This window comes from Venturia canescens, chromosome 1 (genome assembly GCF_019457755.1).
Source record: "Venturia canescens isolate UGA chromosome 1, ASM1945775v1, whole genome shotgun sequence".
NCBI classification, from domain to species: Eukaryota; Metazoa; Arthropoda; class Insecta; order Hymenoptera; family Ichneumonidae; genus Venturia; species Venturia canescens.
Window position 1 is genome coordinate 11,412,345 of NC_057421.1, and position 21,487 is coordinate 11,433,831.

The 21,487-nt window shown below is 37.5% G+C and overlaps 1 protein-coding gene across 1 annotated transcript in view; it reads right to left on the bottom strand.

The window, feature by feature from the left end:
- Positions 1–21,487, bottom strand: part of LOC122410838 (probable cationic amino acid transporter) — a 67,509-nt gene extending 46,022 nt beyond the window's left edge. The window contains exon 1 of the mRNA XM_043419286.1: positions 20,224–21,487. The gene's annotated coding sequence lies outside the window, so the exon portion shown is untranslated. The remainder of the gene's footprint in view (positions 1–20,223) is intronic.

Here is a 21,487-nt window from a genome sequence, read left to right on the forward strand (position 1 = left end):
TTGAGAGAAAAATCGTAGTGTTCAAACTGATTTTCTTGTTTTTGAAGCTTATAAAACTTTGTCACGATTGTGACAATGTGAATTCTCGAGAATTTTTTTTTCCACCCTGCCTCTTTTTTCTGCAGGGATATACAAAAGCCTCCACGGTTCGTTGATAAGGTGTGGCACCGACTAGCTACGAGAGAGAAAACAAAACGAGCTGAACAAAATGCTTGGATGAGGAATTAGGATCGTTCGGGGTAAAGGATCCCTCGATAGGGGAGAGCGGAGAGGTGGATTCTTTTATCCTCTTGCTCCACCACCATTATTCCAATTATCCGTTAATCTGCAGGATATAAATGGAAACAATACACGTACAAGGATTAGAGGGAAAGCGAGAGAGAACAGGAATCTCGGCTATTCGTCCAGTGTCTGTCTGCCAGTAGAAATGCTCCGTGCAGGTCAGACTCGGGTTTATCGAACGTTTATCTAATGGAATACTGAAACGATTAACTCGTACGTTGGATTATTTGCATCTACTGATTTCATTTTACGCGTTCTATTTTTTTTGAAACTATAGGTTTAAAAAACTTTGTATTTGAATGTGCATCGATTTGCGCGTTGATTAGGAAAGAGATTTTTAAATTTATTGCATTCGTTGACAACTGAAATTGAGTCGGAACAGAGCTGACTGGATCGCAATGATTTTCGATCATTTTTTTTTTTTCACCCTCGTGCGAAGACGAAGGTGAAAAGAAGTAGTTAGCAAAGAATTCCTGATGGAACAAGACAAAGAAAGTTAGTGGGATGAAAACGAAGTGGAAATCAGGATTGCACTGTTCAATGGGCTTGAAAAACCTGCAAAGCTGTATGCAGAAACATTGGGAGAATGAAATTTTTTCATTAATTTTACCCGTTAATTCATGCCAATTTAAGGATGATTTTCGCCACGAGCTGTCACTCTTTTTTTGTAAAACGTACCGCACGCTAAGAGAAAGCAAACGATCAATGGTCCTGGTTAGACAATTGTCAAAAAAAATGGCATTATCTAAAAGTTTATTTTTGCATATTTAACACGCACGTGCGAGATCTGCGCCTACGTCGCGCCAGCGATCGTGCAGCACTACGGCCGAAGCGAGGAGGCGTGATGATTTTACGCGCAGGGTGCATTGACTTCACTCATAGTTCGTTTATCCGAATCACTGAATTTTTGTTTATGTGAATTAACTAAACGAGTGAAACCAAATATTTTGTGCGAAAAACTCGAAACATTTGTTTATTTCTACTTAATTCACATACACTTTTAGCATATATTTATTTGAATATAAAGTACTGAAGTATCTAAACGGTTTTGTTGAGAATAATAAATATTTTGTAAATCGAATCATACTGGTCAGCTGAATATAACCCAAAATTTGTAGACATGTATTATTATAAGAGCCAACATGATTTGTCAAAAATAACAATTAATTTTGATAGTCGGATTTTTTCTTCAAAAAGCTTAACTAAATCTTATCGATGACGAACCAAATCAATTGTCTATACAAATGTCTACCTCGGAAGAAAGTTAAGTATATTTTATGTACACAATTTAGTTAAACGGATTTGCTTATTTCTTAACTAACCAACCAAATTTTCTGCCTGATCAAATGGTTAATTTTTTTTATTTCAATTGTTGGTACGAAAAACTTTTTTTTGTATGTATTCCTAGTTTTCGGATGCATTAACTAATATTTTTGTAGCAACAAAATATGACGTTAGAGTAACCCAAATATCGTCACATAACCCTGAATTTCGTAAATCCAAATCGCAATCAATTTGAATCATTATCTAAATAATTTGTGAAATATTTGTAAATAAATATTTTGTCGTGCTTATCGGACTAAATATTTTATTTAAATTGAACATTTTTCAAGTGTTTCAACCAAATGTTTTTTCGCAGTGGATCGTACCGCGCGGTTAGTGCGGCACGAAACGTAAATTTACACGCTGTACAGGCTTGCGTACTTTATACGCTAACTGTTGAGGAAAACTCAAGGAATCGTTTGACATCCGGAGTGTAATATTTTGTACCGGCTTTCCCGGATTTCTCGGACACATTCTCTTCACTGGATTGAACCGTGAGGGTTACGACTCGTTGCATAGCTTCAAAAAGGTAAGTTTGGAAGTTCTATTTGAACAAATTCAGTGAATTGACTGTGGTTGTGCTAGCATGCTAGATATTAAACTCACGCTCACCTTTTTCCTTTGAGCGCGCGCAAACGTTAAAATAAATAAAAAGCGTTCTAAACCGCGTATAGTTTATTGTGCGACCCACACAAAAGAGCTACAATCTTTTGCTACAATCTATTTTGGTAGGATATTAACAATAATAATATTGAAAAAGTCTATATATCATTAGATGATGAATATATAATAATAATAATAATATTGAATGATTTTTTCAATTGGTTCCGAATTAAACGTGCTTCAGCACGCAGGTCGTTCCATACTCAGCCTGCTTCCATCAGTGACTTGAGAATAGTGTAGCTTTGAATATCAGAGTTGAAATGGGTCCAATGAAAAGCTGGGGAGGAGAATCAAGAGTGAAAAGGGGGTGAAAAGAATTGTAAGGAGACGCACAACAAAAGATTCTCAACCGACGCATTTGTTGGATATAAAGAGTGCATTTGATCTCAAAACTCGTTTCCAGAATCCGACATGCCGAGGAAAAAATGCTAGGAAAATCTTTCTCCATTTTTCTTCACATATTTTTTCCATTACTCCTCCCATACCGCCATCTCGTTTTATCATACTTTTACGGATATTTTCGTGATCGTTAAAATGTTTTTTATAGAAGAATAAATCAGCGGCAAGTGGTGAGCAGAGAGAGTGAGAGAGAGAGAGAGCAGGGAACAAAGTTTTTTCGAATGTTGCCGAGACAAAGACGTTTTAAAATTACAAACCTTCGGGATTAATATTATTGATGGATATCCGAATCCTATCGCTCCCTGTTCGATCGCGGTTACATAGTTATTCTGGTTTTTAGGTCAACGATATTTCATCTGTTTCTCGAGTAAAAGTCCATCGTCGTTTCTTTTACAAAAAAGCCTGTGGCAAGTGTATTTCATCTGATTCCGCAAACACGCATTTGGAAAATCAATAAAACTTTACTATTTTTATCGGTGGTTTTTCGGATTGCTGGGCCCCAAACTGCACTAAAAATTAGAAAAACTCATTGCAACTGATTTTCCATTTTTATTTTAACGATTCTAATAATATTGAACTTTATTTCATTATCTAGGGACGCTGCAGCATCTCGACGCCAAGTGTGAAAAAGAAGAATTTTGTAGGCAGAGCGAGTCAAGACCAGCTGTGGCAAGGGGAAACTGGTCTTGACTCTATCGAGATCGGTCGATTTCCCCTTGCTCGTGAAGTTGAAATGGCCGTCATTTGTTGGGAGTTTGCCGAATGAAAAAAATGACAGTCGCACATGATGACGTGATTTATGCGCTTTCCTGTGATGAAATAATTTGTTTGCTGTGACATTGGGAAAAAAGTTAAAATCAAGAATAACTTCGAGCCAGAAGTTATTGCAAGACGAAGTGCGTTTTCAAATCGCGCCTGTTGGGATGAATAAAAAATTCATTCTTGATATACGTTGAATGAACTTTTATTAGCGCTTATCATGTTCTGTGTTTTTATTCAACTTCAATAGGGCTGCAAATCAATCTTCGCTCGACGTGCACATTTCATTTTTTCTTTGAAATACCTTCATGATCTGTGATGTATTAAGGATGTTGAAAGCCATTCGAATTCCAGGGACACCCATAAATGGAAACATTATTGAGTCTATATTGACAGAAACCTCGTGTAACCTCGTTGCATTTGAAGCACCGGAAATTGAAGCTTAGTAGGACATTCCGGAATTCTTTACGTTCACAAGTTCAGTCCTCTCTTTCTCGCCTTCTTTTCTTATTCCTTCGGTCTCAATATATACAAACATCTAAATACATAAAGTCAGTAAATGCCAATAAAAAATGGACTTTTCAACACTGTTTTTGCTTTTATCAGAATTTGGGTGGAGGAAACCGTACCAAAAGCATAAATACATAAAATGCCCTGACGATAACAAAAATTTGAAGCCAACGACCCATACAATATTTCCAATTCCCGCCATTCGGAGTAAACTCGCTCGTCAAATCTCCAAATAAAAAATTAAAAATAAATTAAAAAAGAAATTTTTTAAAATTCAATCTCCAAATGAAAATATCAACGAAGTATGAGCAAACGCAAGAAAAGCGAAAAAAACGAACACAAAAGAAAATATGTGCAGACCCGAAAGTGCCTCAATTGTATCTCTTTCCATGTCTCTGTGCCTCTCCATCTCCACGTGCAATTTCGTTCATGTAAACGGACATTGAATTTGTTTGAAACCGCGTACATGTTGCCTAGCAGTAACGCCCCATAATGCTCGACCGGGAATTACCAGGAATGACGCAATGGAATTCATTACCGGCTAACAATAACGATAAACAATGCGCGACCATGGAAGTCTACGTTCCTCGTGTTAACGCTTGAGCAGTCTTGATAATCGAGAGCAATGGGAATATCCTGTCGGACTTGAGTTATATTATATATCACTGTAGATGTACGAATGCATTCGGATATGTTGCAGTCTGATCGTTTATTTCGACAAATTTCATACTTGTTTGAATTAATGGACAAAGTATCGAGTAGATGTTGAAAAGCCCAAGTGGGTGCACTCATTTGTCCCAAAGCACAATAAACACGAGGCTCAAAAGTCGTATAATTGGTCATACTATATACGGGAACGTAAATTGAACTGAGAGAAATCGAGACATTTATCGACGAGTATAACAGCTCGGCGTTGCAACGTTGTCAAACCTTTCAATATCGATTTTTTCAAAAGGACTGTAACCCTTGAAATAGACGAGATAAAAATCGAAGAATTCGTAAAAGTATTTCTCCTTCGACGACTTTCAATAAAACAATCAAACTGTCGTGGATTACCTCGTATATATATATGCACATAATTCAGGATAAGAGGATCAAATAAAATCCACCATTCTGATATTATTGGCAAAAGGATCTCTTTCATATTGGGAGCTCGTAAGTTCGAGAGGCGATCACTCAGCGCGCGGACATCAAAAACTCTCGTCTACGGTGTATCAAGTAAATCGGCTTTTGTATAAAAGCATTGCGAAACATTTAAACAGAAAACCTATCGCAAATCCGAGGACCAAATTCTTTTTTGTAATCGTATCCTGTGTAACGAGAAATTGAGCTTCTCCCCTGTTCGTGTCTGCACGGAGAAAACGGATTCGTTTTGTACAGTGAGGAATACATTATTTTTCAAGAATTTTCAAAGTATTTAACCACTGATTACAAACAGCACAGTATTTTTTAAATTTTGCTATTTTTCGTCCCTTGAATAAGTCTAAACAACTTTATGTGGATAGCAAAAAGTGATGCACGTCAGAACTATATTTCGTTTTGTTTTCGAACGTTACTCATCACGTCAGACCAACACTTGCTAATAAGTGGAAATTTATTGTAAATCACAAATTTTGCGACTGTCAGCATAGTAAATTCTGTGATAAATAGACGAATATACACCGAATATGTGTGACATTTTACCATACATAGAGTTTTTTTTCAGGCTTGCCCGAGCATACTTAACAATATAAACATTTGAAGTGACTGAAAACATTTTTTACTATGCTTTTAGAGAAAAAGACTTGAGTCTTTTTAATAAAAGGTATGAGTATTGGTCTTTTTACTATGGCGGATAGAACAATTCTTATAACTATTAATGCTGCATTTACCGAAATACTATATTCTTGGTATTTTTTTCTAGAGTTTTCGGCCTCGTTCTTTCCATGTGGGTACAATTTATCAACGATTCTTATAAGCTCGATGTAAATATTTTTAGCAGCACACAGTGAATGAATATCGAGAAAAAATTGCTCAGCCAATCTCACGTATTTGGTATTTTGTGATAATCGCGCTGTATACTCGAGTGAATTCACAATGAATTTAAAAATGAAGTAAGATAAGGAAAACGGCGCAATAACAAAATCTTTGCCAAAGTCTAGAACGAATCGATGCCTATCGAAACTGCTTCGTCAATCGCATTCATTTGTAAAGCAATTAGAAACTATCTGTCCGCTTACACTGTGTCAAATTCTCTTCATCCTTCCGTGTTAACGTGTGTATTTCGGACAAAACAACACTGAAACGTCAAACAAACCGCTTCCATCTGTTCTGTCGAGGCCGCGTCCGGTCCGTATCTCTGAAGCTGTGGTCAACGGCAAAAGCGGTAGATCCGGAAACACTGAGCGATATGATGCACCGAGGTATAGCAAGTAGTAGAGGACCTTAAGAGTCGGGCATGCGGAGGGCTCAAACAAGAAGGAAATTGTACGTTTTATCGATCACTGCATAGGAGTACACGAGCTCTGGTTATCTTGCTACTAAAATCTGTATGCACAGCGCCAACTGGAAATAGCAATCAATCCTAGTGCGATGTTCTCTCACATGAAGCGAACGAAACAGACTTAATTTGTCATTAAATTCATCACAATTCATTACATCTTTGCGTGTACGTAAAGATTTTAATCTGTGAGAGGCTCTTTTGAGCACGAATTCGAGACTCTTTTATTCAATGAAACTTTGCATCTTGAGATAGCCAAATTTGTGAAATGATATCTACAGCTGTACGTGACCTGGCAACATCATTCGCCTCTCTGCGTACGTTCGATATTCATTTATTATTTTTATCACCAAGCACGTTGAGAATTCGGTAAGCGTGTATATACCAGCTTGCAACTGTTCTCGACCGATGAAAATTTTGTTGGCTGATGTCCAAAACGAAATGCTTATTTCACGCCAGTTGCGAGTCTGCCGAAAACGCGACCTCAGTTTCCCCGAAAGTGTGTGCAGTTACCGATGCTATAAGGCCAAGCGAGTAAGCAGAGCGACCTTCGCTGCTTGCATCGTAACTGTAACGCGGCCCTTATTTGTGACCAATGAAAAAGGGGAGAGAATTCGTCGACAGTTTGGCCCCGTTTTGAGAATACGCCGATTATATAATACGTACGAGGCACACAACCACGTTTACATTGTGTAATCTTGCTCGTGTATAGTTTCAACGGGGCTTTCCGTAGAGAAGGCTTGATCGTGTAAAGGCATTAGCTCAAATCTAGCCCCGTGTTTCCCCACGGAATTACTCAGTGTACTGGATCCAACGCAGCAACGACGCTCCTCGCATACGAATTCACTAAACAAACACAAATTACTTGGGTCCCTACACCATTATTATTGCTATTCTTGTTTCTGTTGTTATAAGAAGTGAATGTGTTTCCTCCGATGGTAGAGGTTATTTCTGGACTCGAAAATTATTGGCAGTGGATAACGGAGGCTCGGAAATTGACTAACATCAATTACAACGTTCCTTTACTACGATATACGCACGAGGTTCCTCGAAAGGGTGGAAAAAATCTTCTTAAAATAGTCATTATTACAGAGCGTCTTTTTTGTCGTATAAAATTTAATGGCCCAGAGGCAAACGAGCTCTGGGATTCCAACAAATTTCAAGCCACAACTGCTTTTCCAAGATCTCTTCTATAATTTAAACACCGACAAGGCCTAACAACTTTATACGCAGAACCCTTCGTATACCGCTGATCTGCAACTTCAACCCCCAACCCCCCTCTCCTACGGCTTGACAAATTTACTCATTCGAGTTTTCGCTATTACTCAGCCGTTAGGGATCGTTATTAACTTTTACATGGAATTTATGCTTTGAGATAAAAACTATGAAAATATACATTCCCCGGTTAATCCACGAGGGACTGATTTACTTAATTTACCAGAGAAACAAGAAAACTTCTAATGCGTGGCTCTCTCTCGTCCCTTTCGATACTCAAGAACCGCATTGGTATTCAGACGCGGTAGTATACGTGTGTGATCTTTAACGGAACATTCTTTAATGAGCTTGTTCCTCGAGAGACTCATCAAAGGCTGAGAAATGCACGAAAAAATTCGGAAGATATTCCCTGCGACGGAGTCTCAAATTCTTCGTCGATTATAATTATAACGGGAATTCTTCGTGTCCACCTAACCTGAGAATATGAACTCCGACACCTGAAATAATTATAGGGTCAAATAAAGAAATTGTAGAACGGTCGATATTTCGAAATTTTAAGTGGCAATATCAGATTGGGGAAAAATAAATAATACGAAATTCTTGTTTCTAATCGACTAATTAGCAGATTAGGACAACCGAATAATTCTTCTTTGAATTAGTGTTTACTCGAAAATATATATTTCGATAGTTTTCATTTCGAATGCAATTTTAACAGACCATACGAATGTCAAAAGTTCATATTTTCGTATTCAAAACGGAGAGTAGTTGTTTTATAGATATAATAAAATATAGAGTAGTAAAAAATCGAAAGTGAATTTTTCGAGCCTATAAAACTTAGATGTACAAAACAGCGATGGCTCGAAACGGCGAAAGTCAAAATGGCGATGCTTGAAATTGGAGATCACCGGTCTGAGTAAGCGAGCGAGTGAGACGCATGTATTTCGAGCTCCGCTGCATTTCTTTATTCTGATCGGTCGACTTTCTAACGTTTCACTATTTTGATCGTTCGAATTTTTGGTGTTACAGTATTTAAAACTCAGTAATATTTAGTCTTTCGTTATTATATTTACGAAATTGTGAATATTCACAGTATTGCTGATTGTAGTAATTTATAAATCGAAAGAGTCATACTCGAATTTTTGTTACATTCTATTTTCGATGTAAACGTCTTTCGAACCTTGAAGTTTCTACTTCATTTATTTTCGACATTCAAAGTTCTAGTCGAATTCCATTTTATCATTCGAAGTTTCTACGCTCGAGATTAAAAACGAAATCAAACGTACAAAATTCTTTCATTGATTTTTTCGACTTTCCACAGTCTCGAGGATTCGAATCATTGTCAATTAACTCAATAATCAGATGTGTCGGTTTATGATGAGACCCATCCGAGGAAATCGAGGCATTTGAACAATGAAATTTCGCTTTACGAGTATTATTTAAACGTGTGTAACGAATCGATGCAATGATGAGTTCGCTGCGCAATCTCGTGTCTGTTGCTCATGCCAAGAGCCGCTCGGGGAATAAAATATTCAAATTCCGTCGCAATTCCGCCAAATATAACGGACGGATTAATCAATATCAAATCTTCAATTTATCATTCGAAAGCGTCTGGAAATGGAATCTTTTGGAAATAAATCTCAAATCTCAATATATACTTTTCTCACTCTAATTGATGATCTTCCTATTCTCGGTGTCTGTCTTTCTATCTCATTTCTACCCTCATTTCTCCACTCTGACCCCAGCCATCTATTTGTCCTGAGCTTTTGCATGTTACGCTCGTAGTCCAACTTCAACTTGATCGCTCTGGTTCTGAGAAGCGATGCTGAACTTTTCGTTTGACTGCTGTTGATTCCGGACTAATAAGGATTATCCGAAAATCAGCACACTCCGCAATGAGCAAAAGGAGAGTAAATCGAATTCGCGTTTCCTTTTTGAAATTGTTTGGAGCAGCTCGCTTTCGTTGGTTTATCAGAGCTCGCATATTTCATACGCATATTTTAAAATTTAGGGGCTCTCTGGCCTTGATTTTTTCTAATAATATATTTAGAGAAACAATTGTGCTTGAAGTCGCAAAACTGAATGTCAATTTGGCTCAACCAGGCTGAAAATGAATTTCGCATTATTCACATGGCTGTCTTAATACGCCATCTTGGCCGTTGATTCAATTCCCGGCTCGTTCCATTACGATAATTGTGGAATTGTTGGGTTGTGTGTGAGAACCAATCACTCTCCTAACTCAGTGAGTCGTTGAGAGAGACACGAGAAACCTGTTTCGTAGCCCAAGGGAATTTCGTTCGTGTTTATACGACATTCAATGTTGGATCGAGTCACACTCTCGGTCTTGACGCAAGAGCGTTCGCAAATTGGAGCATAGAGTATGCGAGAGATTTATCAGTTTTTGGTGGATAGTAATTTTGGCAGAATAAGCAACTTTGAGAGTCGAGAATCAAAATAGCCTCGTAGCATACAAACACATGGACGCATGGGGGAATGGAATTTAATAAATTATTCAACATGCCAACATGATACTTTGCCTTCTAAGTATAACCGATTCCACGAAGGAAATTTGTGGAATTTTAACCCCTGAAAGCAGATATTCTATATAATTATTACCATTTCCTACAAGATTTTCATTCACATGCAACGTTTAATAGTTTTGATATATACCATTGAACAAACAAAACTCGAGTAACGAGGATGACGATTAAGGGGTCTACCCTAATTAGAATTTTCAAAAAATCAATTTTGTTTATTACATTTTTTGAAAGTATACATATTTGAAAGTATCGTACTAAAATTTTATAAAGATTTGAGCAGTCTAAGTGGACTTTTGAGCGACGTTTACTCTATAAAATCTCCGAAATTATTCAACCGATCCTTGCCAAAATTTTACCACGTGTTCTTTATCGCTATAGCTATAGCCCATATTATAGGAATTTTGAAATTTTTAGTGGAACGGTTATTTTTTGCAAAAAACGATGAAAAAAAGCGTGCTTTTTCGTAGTTTTTGGAAAAATGGTGGCCATTTTGTCATTTAAAAAAAAAATCAAAAATCGTATGATATGCACTATAATCCTTTACCTATTGAATTTATAAACCGTTTTTTCTCGGGTCATCCATTCCAGAGATGTTATCAACAGTGCACACTCATCTTTTTTTGACCTTCTTCTCTCCCATTGTTCTGTACGAAAACTGAGTAAAATAAAAACAAAAAAAAATTTTGTGTTTTTTAAGAGTGTATTTTTTGTGAAAATAGTGTTTTTTTGCTCGTCTAATTGCGGTGAACCCCTTAATAGACGGTAATTGAACAGAAATCCCGTTTCAATGTCGTTTCACTTTTGATGATCTTTCAGAATTTAAGATTGAACAAAATCGTTGAACTCTTTTTTACATTTCTAAAACATCAGAATTTCGTAAAGGCAGAGCATAGTTTGAATAATAATCTTCTATCTCAAAGACAATTTTTTCTCAAGTTTAACGTTTTCTGATGGTTAAATAAAAAACCTTTTTTTAGCCAAACGTATCGAAAGGTCACGAGGCTTCTTTCGGCCAAACATAATTTTCGTAACTTAATAAAGTACCAACGCGGATTTGAAGTGCCGGTCGAATGGTTGGAACGGAAAGTCATCCATCATCCGAGTTCACAATGATACGTGGAGGATATGAGAGGAGACTGTCACCTCAGAAAATTCCCATTAACAAATCGACTTTGCCAGTGTCACCAGAACGAACGAGGGGAAAATGATGATGTGTCGTGATACGTTGCCAGTGTGGTCGCGATCGCAGACCAATGGGACGCAGTGGACAACGCACGTAATCGTTAACTAGAATACGAGAAGATCACTTGTCACATCCAGGAAACATCGACACTTCGAACCCTTTTTCCTATAAATCGAAATTATCGTGGAAACGAGACGAAAGAATAATGATAAAACAGGAACCAGAAGAGCGAGAGAAAGAGAGACGAAGAAAAAAGAGAGAAGCGAGGAAAAGAGAGTGGCAGACACAGAGACAAATTTGAAAAATGAACGTCGACACAGATCGACAAACCCATTCCCATTCCATTTAAAGTAGTTTGGCAGCTCTATGACTAGTCAAGTTTGCAACTATTTCATGTTGATTCATTTCAAGTCTAAATTGATAATAAAATTAATAAACACTTACATTGAGGATATTTTCATCACAAGAATGTAATAGAATGCTTTAAGAATATCATAAACGATCAAATTTGTATTTCAACTTGACCAGTTAATGATTCAGTTGGTACTGGGGACACTTGAGATACACCTAACCTAGGGAATATTTTTATTGTGCGAAAGAAAGTTTATGTCGGTGTGATGGCACCAAGAAAAAGGAATGGTCAATTCACTGAAAAAAGCGAAGCTACTAGACGAATGAAAGCACCTGAATCAGTCTCAGAAATAAATTTGTTGAAATTCCCGCACGATTCCCGAATTTGCCCGAAGTTCAATCAGCTGTTCCCAGCAGTCCAACGTAATGACTGACATCCGCTTTCGACACGTCAGAATCCAAAGTTTTTTCATGCTTTCTTTCTTAAAAGTCCCATAAGGTAATGTTTTTTTAAAGAAACAAAATCTGTGATAAATTTTCTTCACGATATAAACTTTTCCGAAGCTCAACACCGTTTTGTAAATCCAAAACCAAAATTGTAAATGAAATAATTCAATCTTTGTCTCGTAAGAGGCCACGGAACTGTGCTTATCGTTATCAGGGGACCTTGAACCATCATTTGCCGCCAAAAAAAGTGGGCCTTCACCGGACTTCATCGAGCGGCCGAACTATACTTTAACAAATAAACTGAATGCAGTGAACAAACTTTTTTAAGCCATCCTATTGCTCATTGGATATTTTTTGAAAAAATATATATTTTCCTGGAGATTTTACCTCGAAGAAAAATTCGCGAGTGAAAGAGCGACGAGGAATAAAGATCGAGATCTCAATAAGACGTACCCAAGACACAAGGAGACAATATGGCATCGTTATGACCAACATAAACTCTTTATGAGATTCGCCCATCGCGTCCTGCACCGGAGGTTCGACATCAGGTTTCCAGAAGCGATTTTCAATATCTGATAAGACAGCCATGCACGACGTTCTTATCTTTCTAACATATTGGTTATCAACATATTTCCACCGGTTCGAGAGCCTCTAGATCGGCACTTTCCACGCCCATATGCACGTACATTTTTATGTACTATTATCCCCTGAACTATCAGAGTTACCGATGTGCGCAACAGGCGACGAAATTTTTTTATTCATCTTATCACGTTTTGTTAATTGCACGATGATGCTTGTACTGTGCTCATCGATTAGACGTGCCCACGTACGTAAGATAAGTCACAAAGTGAAGGAGCTGTTGGAACGTCAACGACAAGATTGAGGGATCAGAATGACGCTTGAAAGATTCGAGTAGGCCGATAAGTGAAGGACTGATATAGACGACCAGCTAATGACATACACGACGTAGAAGAGTTAACGACCCAGAAATATCTTAATAAATCTCCAAACGTCTGAATATCCCAATCCTCAAAGTGAAAATCGAACACAAGCGGTCTTATTCGTTTTTCCAAATTCTCTTTACGCATTATGTTTTTCTTTCAAACAAAAAAAAGTTTGAAGCGTGATAAAAATATGCCTTAGCTTCAGAGGTCTAGCCTAATTAGAATTTTCAAAAAATCGATTTTTTTAATTATTTTCAAAAGTAAACATATTTAAAAGTATCGTACTAAAATTTTATAAAGATCTGAGCAGTCTAAGTGTACTTTTGAATTAAACGCGTTTTTCTCAAAATTACGTTTCTGCATGGCTTGTTGATAAAATTTCCGAAACTATTCAACCGATCGCCTTACCAAAATTTTACCACCTGTTCTTTATGACGATAGCTATCATACGAATTCCGAAATTATGAGCGGAACTATTTTTTTTTGTGAAAAACGATGAAAAAAACGTGCTTTTTCGTAGTTTTTGGAAAAATGGTGACCATTTTGTGATTTAAAAAAAGAATAAAAAATCGTATGATATGCGCTACAGCTATTTACCTATTGAATCTAAAACCATTTCTTTTCTGGTCATCCATTCCAGAGATTTTATCAATAGTTCACACCCATCTTTTTTTAACTCTCTTCTCTCCCATTTTTCTGTACGAAAACTGAGTAAAATAAAAATAAAAAAATTTTTGCGAATTTTAAGAGTGTATTTTCCAGGCCAAACACTTTTTATATCCACATTTATAATTTATAGAGGTCAAAAAAATTCGTGAAAATAGTCTTTTTTTCGCCCGCCTAATTAGGGTAACTTCAATTTTCCGCTGAGTGCAATTCCCCCCAAGCATTTTGGTAACTAGCCAAGTTCTTTTTGATGAGTGTACTAATAATATCACAAATTTTATTTCCCTATTTTGTTTTGATACATTGACGAAAGACTGACTGAGACGATCCTCTACATCGAAAACGATGTATCATCGAGGGTGATCAATTTTATTATTAAATAAACGTATAAAAATGAATTGCTTCTGGCGCTATATGTAATGATCAAAAGAGAAGCTCATCCATCGTAATAAAAAAGCGACGATCACCCCTCCTGCTGTCACCTACGCTAAGTACATTTTTCCTTCGCCCTAACCATTCGTTTGGGGATATTTTATAAGTGCGGAATAGAATTTCCATGAAATGGAAAACAAAACAGAGATTAACTAACCGAATTACGATAACGAAGCTAGGCGAGGTACGAAACCCAACAAATTTAAAAGCGCAAAACGAACAGAGAAATATTATTACGTTCCAAGGCTGGCCAATATTTGCTCAGATCCGCGATGTTTACCGTTTGGTGAATCTTTGTTGTTTTAACAGGTGGTTCTTGTAAAGGTGAACATTTTCCTGTTTTCTGTTTTCAAACTATTTGTAATAATGAGATGAGTGTTAATCCGCTCGATTACCATGCTGCGGCAGTTGCTTCAAAACTCGAGAAGACTTAACACACTCCAGAGGCTCGGCTAAATGCCAAAATTCTGCCCGCAAAAATCCCTGATATGAGTATCAAAAGGTGCTGGCATTTCATGTCTATGTGGATACGATAATAAGTGCACATGGAAGGGTTTGTAGGACACACACCGCATGTATTTTCATACACAAAATTAAGCTGTTTTCAAAGCAGCAATAACAAGTTTTTTTTTTTTTTTCTTTTTAAATTTATATATCTCGGGGTCGTCATTATTCAGGAATAATAATGGTGCATGAAGAAATCCAAAAAATACGAGAGGAACATGAGGAAATAAAAGTTTTTTTGGATTTAAACACAAATCGAGGTTTGTGTTCGATCGGCTTCAAATCATCAATTTTTCATGTTTCGTATTTCAACGATCTGACATTCATTGTGAAAATATAAATGTTTATTCATGATTGTTCTTCCTTCAAGTTTCGTATTCAAATGACGGAAATATGTCGTATTTCACGTCGTTTGTCATCGTGCGCTAGTTTTATTGTTTTTGCTTTTAGTCAAATAATCAACAACACTATCTACAGGAAAACAAACTTGGATTGAATAGATTTAGTGTAAAAATGAAGTTGAAACGAAATTTTTAATTTTATCGAAATGAAATGTTGTCTAAATACTCAACAAATAAAATGATGAATCTCGAGAGTCTTTCTTCCATGCACGTTTACGTTTTCTCGAATCTCAACTAGCCTTAAATTGCCGTGAAAGCTGGAGAGTGGAGGGCACGTGGTCCGTTTTACCGCATTCTTCGAAAGCCTCGCAACTGCGTTGGGTGCCAGCTATAAAGGCGAGGCTAGGCATGTTTTCGCACCCCTCAGTGCCGCTCGCCCCTTGCGAACTGAACAAAATACCAAACGGTTCGTTCGTGGGTGCGCGAGAATCGATAACCCCTCTTCACGTTAAAATCGCACTATAAACGGACTTTTGTCGGGTTGTAGTATTTTCGTAGAAGGGGAGAGGCCACGAGAGCACGAACACCTTTTGCCTTCTGCATTAACCATTTTTTTCAACGAAAATCGTTGAATCTCGCGTTGTTTGCAACCGATTTATTACCCTTGGGATAACATCACATTATTTTCATTCGAAATTGAACAGAGCTCAACGAAAAAAGTCATCAAAGCCTGCTGGACTTTGGTTAGAAAACGTATTTTATTGAGACGAAGAAATCGTGCAATTATTTTTTCATACCGATTATCAACTGTATTCGCGGCGTCACAATAAACACCAGTTTTTTTCGAACCCATAAAACCATGTTAGTTTCGTAATCGAAGTAGTGGAAGGACGAAAGTATTAATTTACGGACGCACAAAACAAACTCAAACATTCTTTGCTGTTAGAAAATGTCGAAGTACAACGGCGTGCGGAGACCGCGCACGCGGATCAATACAGTTTCCGGTCCGAGTTCTCTTGGGTTCTCTGTACACACTTCTCCGTCTCTTGCTCAGTATTACAACCTCTGCGACGACCTGTATCCAATACAGTTTTTATTGATTCCAAAGGGAAAATTCTATCAGAAAGTTGTTCCTTGAGTAAAAACAAAAAAACAAATACAAAAAGTACGAAAACAAAATTATTTGTACATTACTGAATCGTTAATCGAACAACTTTTCCTATTACGGTTAAAATACTTGGTAATTTATTGGTATCCGGCGAACGCGTACGCGAACGAAAAGACCAACTAGTGCGGCGGCATGCGTTGGGCTTATACGGGCTTAACATTTCATGGCTTTCCGGATCAAGCACCAAAGCTTCTTCAGACTCGCCGATGCATTCCAATTATGTTCGTATATAAGCATAAAGCTAGTTACCTAACCCAATCGGTCATTCGATACGGCGACCCGCATCATAACTACATAGATACGTTGTACGCGGTGAAACAACGGATTAAAAACGCGCGCAAGGTTGGTGAATCTCGTGACCTGCCGGCTCGAGCACGACAACGACTGCACTCTGGCGACAATTACTCCTACGCATGCAACACTCTTCGTTCCCCCGTCGAATATTTTATTTATCACGACTGCTTTTTTGCTTCGTTTTCGCTTCACTTTTCTTCATTCATGGGTCATTTGTCAGCTGGAAAAAGAACAATGGACTGATGTTTTTGACACAGTTTCCAGATGTTCATTTTTTATTTATAATTTTGTTTTTTGTTTTTTTTTTTTTCATTTTCATACTTTAAATTCTCGAGTTTATGTTTCGTGCACGAAAAATATTATACTGGAAGGAAAAAATGTTGTTGGCACTGAAGAAATAACCCCGCATCTCGAATGCTGCTCTTGAACTTTGCAACGTTACGAGAACAAGGACGCGGGCAGACGGGGCTGCTGCTATATGGAATGGAAAATAATTTGGGGCCCTCGTTTTAACGAAAATTTCATTCCTCCTCACGTTCTGGATAGAAATAAAGGATTTTTTTAATGACTAAAATGTTTGGTTAACGGAATGTTGAAAGCAGCTCACCAGCGGAGGACTCGGTGAGGATATTCAGTTTTTTTATTCTCTCAAGAATGGAGAGAGCGTTCAATTTGAAGAAAAAATTATTCATCTCACGCGTTGGAGGGAGGCGAGTTGAATCATTACGTGAATGGCATTCCATTTTTACCTGCTTTTTCTTATTCGCATACCTATTTTGTGTTGAAAGAAATACTCGAATGTACAGAGGCGTACAAATGTACTGAAATCACGAATGCGAGGGGAGGGGAAAAAGAAAGGATCTCATGAGCATCACTGCTACGCGGCGCATGTAGATGGAACCTGAAATGGAACACAGGGCGCCTCGAATCGAGGAATATTCGATCAATCGTTTCCGAATGATTCCCTATTTAGTTCCACTTGCTTTCTATTCCTTCCTTCCTTCCTTTCCGTTCCTCCGTTTGGAAAATACAATGCTGGCGCTCAAACCATCCACCCTTCGATCTATTTTCATTGGCTTAAATTCTGTACACGTTAGCTATATATGACATGTGTTGAATAACTTATTCCCTCGTGGAATGTCACGATTCGTCGGGATAAGATATCTGCACGGTACACAAGGCCTATTTTTCATCCCCTTGAAGATTCTTTTCATTCTACATCTTGATAGGAGCCTTCATTATGTGCTACGAATAGTGCCTGTCTTATGGATAAATTTAACAAAAAAAGCACGTGCCGCCGAGGGAGCTAATAATATCATTTATCTGTTGTGAAACGCTCTCCCCTCGAGGCTTCCGGAGGAACCAACAATTCATTTTTTATTCATGTTTAAACATATATACGAGATAATATCTGTTTAGAAATAAATCGAACCACTTTTTTCACAATTTGCAGGTCCCACGAATATGAATCCCATTTTCTCGACTCATTTTTTCATTACTTATATCCCGTCACCGAGATTATGCGCTATTTCGTTTGAGGGGGGTTCCTGCTTTAAAGAGTCAAAAATCGATTGTCTTCGGGAATGTTTTTGGATAGGATGAAAATAACTCAAAGTAGCAAACTTTTCGGTACAGTTTCGAGGATATTTTAAGAGTAGAAAAACATTGTTTTGATGGGAGAATTATTATTAATTTGTACATGGTTTATGCGCAAGGCTTGATTATCGAATTTTCTCAGCTGCGTACAATGTGGGGATCGTAATTATTGTCTCGATGAAAATTCGATTTTTTTTTTCCATTCTCATACATTTTCCTTCCACATGAATCTATAAAAACCCGAAAAAATTGCGAAATTCTATATTTACAGCACATTGAAGTGATATTCTTCTTCTTTAGAAGAGTTTTTTTTCAAACACATCAAAAATATAGAATTTCCCAATTTTTTCGGGTTTTTATAGGTTCATATGGAAGGGGAATATATGAAAATGGAAAAAAATTTGGAATTTTCATATCGAACAATAATTACGATCTCCGCATTGTACACAGCTGAGAAATTCCGACATATCCAGACTTCGCGCATAAATCATCCACCAATTAGTATATTTCTCACATTAAAACAATGGTTTTGTGCTCTTAAAATATCCTCGAAACTGTATCGAAAAGTTTCCTATGCTGAGTTATTTCCATCTATCCTAAAAACATTCCCGAGAACAACCGATTTTTTTGACTTTCAAAAGCAGGACTCCCCCTTAAAAGGAAAAGAAAAGTCATGTCGACTGATCATTACGGGTCAACTTATTAGACTTGGCATCATTATCAAGTGTCAGCATATTACACACACGGAGACAACAAGACCAATCGGATAAAACCATTAGTGAGTCGAAGATTTACGAGTGCACCTAATAATCGCGATAAACGATTCGTCGTAATTCGCAGATTTCATTTGCACTTTACTTTCCATTGTCTCGAGGATCATTACTTTATTCAAAACAGTTTACGAGACGTTCAGCAAATTCGAAAATTCAAAAATCACAAATATTTTGTATTTTTGTATATGAACATTATCACTTATGATATGTATTTTTTATGCAACGAATCCATAAACTTTTTATATATGCATTGTGAAAACAAAATTTGGCATGTGCTGCAGCGATCAGTTCTGGTTGCACATCAGTAATATCAAAAAATTCAAATTCAAACGTAAAGCTTAACGAATTCCTAATACAAGGCATGTTTCAACATCGTGATAAATGACAAAGCCACCGAATGACATGTGAAATTGTGTAAGCACGACGAGGCACAGAAGCTCGTAAAATTTTTCGTTACACAATCTACCGCAACGTATAATGATTTTTACATTCAAGGGCAGGCTCCCTGGCACGACGGCTAAGAGTATAAAATCATCTATAATTATTGACTTTTTATTGAATTAAGCACATTCCTGGGATTTTAATTGCTAAAGGGGCATAAAATTAAGGCAGATCGTGCCCGTAGGATCGTATTTTATAGGTGTCTAAATTGGGTCGATTTTTACTTCCTAATTAAAGTTATTATCACTCTAAATAAATGTCAGAGTTATTAATTCAAAATTGTAAATACATTTTTTCATCTCATTTTTTGGGGAATGAAATTACAAGCCATATTATTTAGTCGAGGATCCATTACTGACTCAACCCAAAATTTCATTCGTTCCTGGCTAAAAACTATACTTTTTCATGTAAAAAATCACTTTAAGAGCGCAAATGGAAAACACAAAGGGAATCAAGAAAAAAGTATTAAGAAAAAGAGGGAAGGCTGCGTGACAGGAATGGCTCGAGCCAAGAAGAAACGAAATGCCAAAATAAGCAAATGTGAGATTACGAGTGCTCATTTTACCGATCTCGTTCAATCTTTAACGTAATATATTTTTATCACAATTAAGACAATCGTCCCGAATTTTTCCCCAGACCTTCGTTACATACTTCATTGTTATTGTGTACTTTTTCATAAATTTCGTAAGAAGCGTTCATTCGTTATATGGAAAGATAAACGATTTTGCGCACAGTCCCTATAACCCTGTGTATTTTTCTTCATATTTAAACAACCAATAAGACGAGCCCTTTAAAATTTGAAATGCGTATCAGTCGACTACCCATTGAAACTTTGTGTAAATTTGGAGACGTTCTCAAGAAAATCGTTTCGTGCATGAACGACCATAAGGTCGAAAAAACAAGATGAAAAACTTACCTTTCGTTTATAGTACAATATAACTACTTTTCTTAGGGTCCCTCGTATTCTCTCCCTCTTCGCTCTCTCTTTTCCTCTCCCACCACCGATTATTTTTCACTCTCACTTTTTTGGCCAGAAAACGCACGCGGTTCTTATCGTGTATATAACTCGCGAGTTTATTTTCGTATATCGTTTATTATGTCACGTTTATCGTTCACTTCCGAGCCCTTTCCCTCCGCACGCTATACTGTACCTGGATCGACTGCATATATTTGTGCACACGTATACACACATAAACGTATAGTTAGAAAGTCTCAGCCACGCGAAAGCAGTTCCCCCGTTCACGGTTTATAACTTTTTTCGTCCCTTTATTCCAGCGAGCTGTCTCGAAAGTCACGTTTATTTCGGAAACTTTTTGGAGCCCCACGCGGGCGATAAGGAAAAAGAAAGTGAGAGGAATAGAGTTTGCCAAAGAGGGTGTGTGACCAAAATGATCGGCCTCAAACTTAATTATATAAATGCTGCTCGTGAAGCCGAAAGGGTAAAAATTGATAACCGTCGGACTCGGTCATGGTTGGAGGCGCTGTCGACCGCGTTGAGGAGCGTTCCCTTTATTTTCTCCTAGAGCTTTTGCTGCCCCGAGGGTAACGAAAACGCGATTAGCTTACTCGCAGGGGGTTGCGAGCGTTGAGTTCAATCGTGTCGTACATGAGCTTGCAGCATGTTTATTCGTGACGTTGCCTTTCGACCCTGAGACGCGAGCGCTCTTTTTTCGTCCTCTTTCTCAACTATATGTGACCGAGCACTAATTCACAATGTGCGAGCGTCTATGAAGCACGAGTTGCCACACGCAGTCACAAACTCACTTCACAGTGTGCTTTATCTCCTTTTATTTTTCGTCTTTCTCTATGCTAATTGATGATATGTAATTTGAAGTAGTCATCGAGGGGTCTGTCACTGCTGATTCAACGCTCTTTGCATAGACGAAGCCTCTTATCTTCCATTCCCCATCGTTTATTTATTCTTCGATAATTCAAAGCACTTTTTATCCATGCATTCACGCGTATTTATACAAACGTATAGTCCTTTATAATGAAGACGATTTACAGCGATTTATAACTCAAACATTTAAGTTTTAATTGTTGTTGTTGTTGTTTTTTGTGATCTAAACTAATGGAATTTCGTGTGGCGCTCGGTTGTTGTACGGCTCTCCCGGTCTGCCTCGAGTCACATTTTAGTTGCGACAGGGGAATCTCGCGGTGCGCCTTCGTGCACGCTCGTA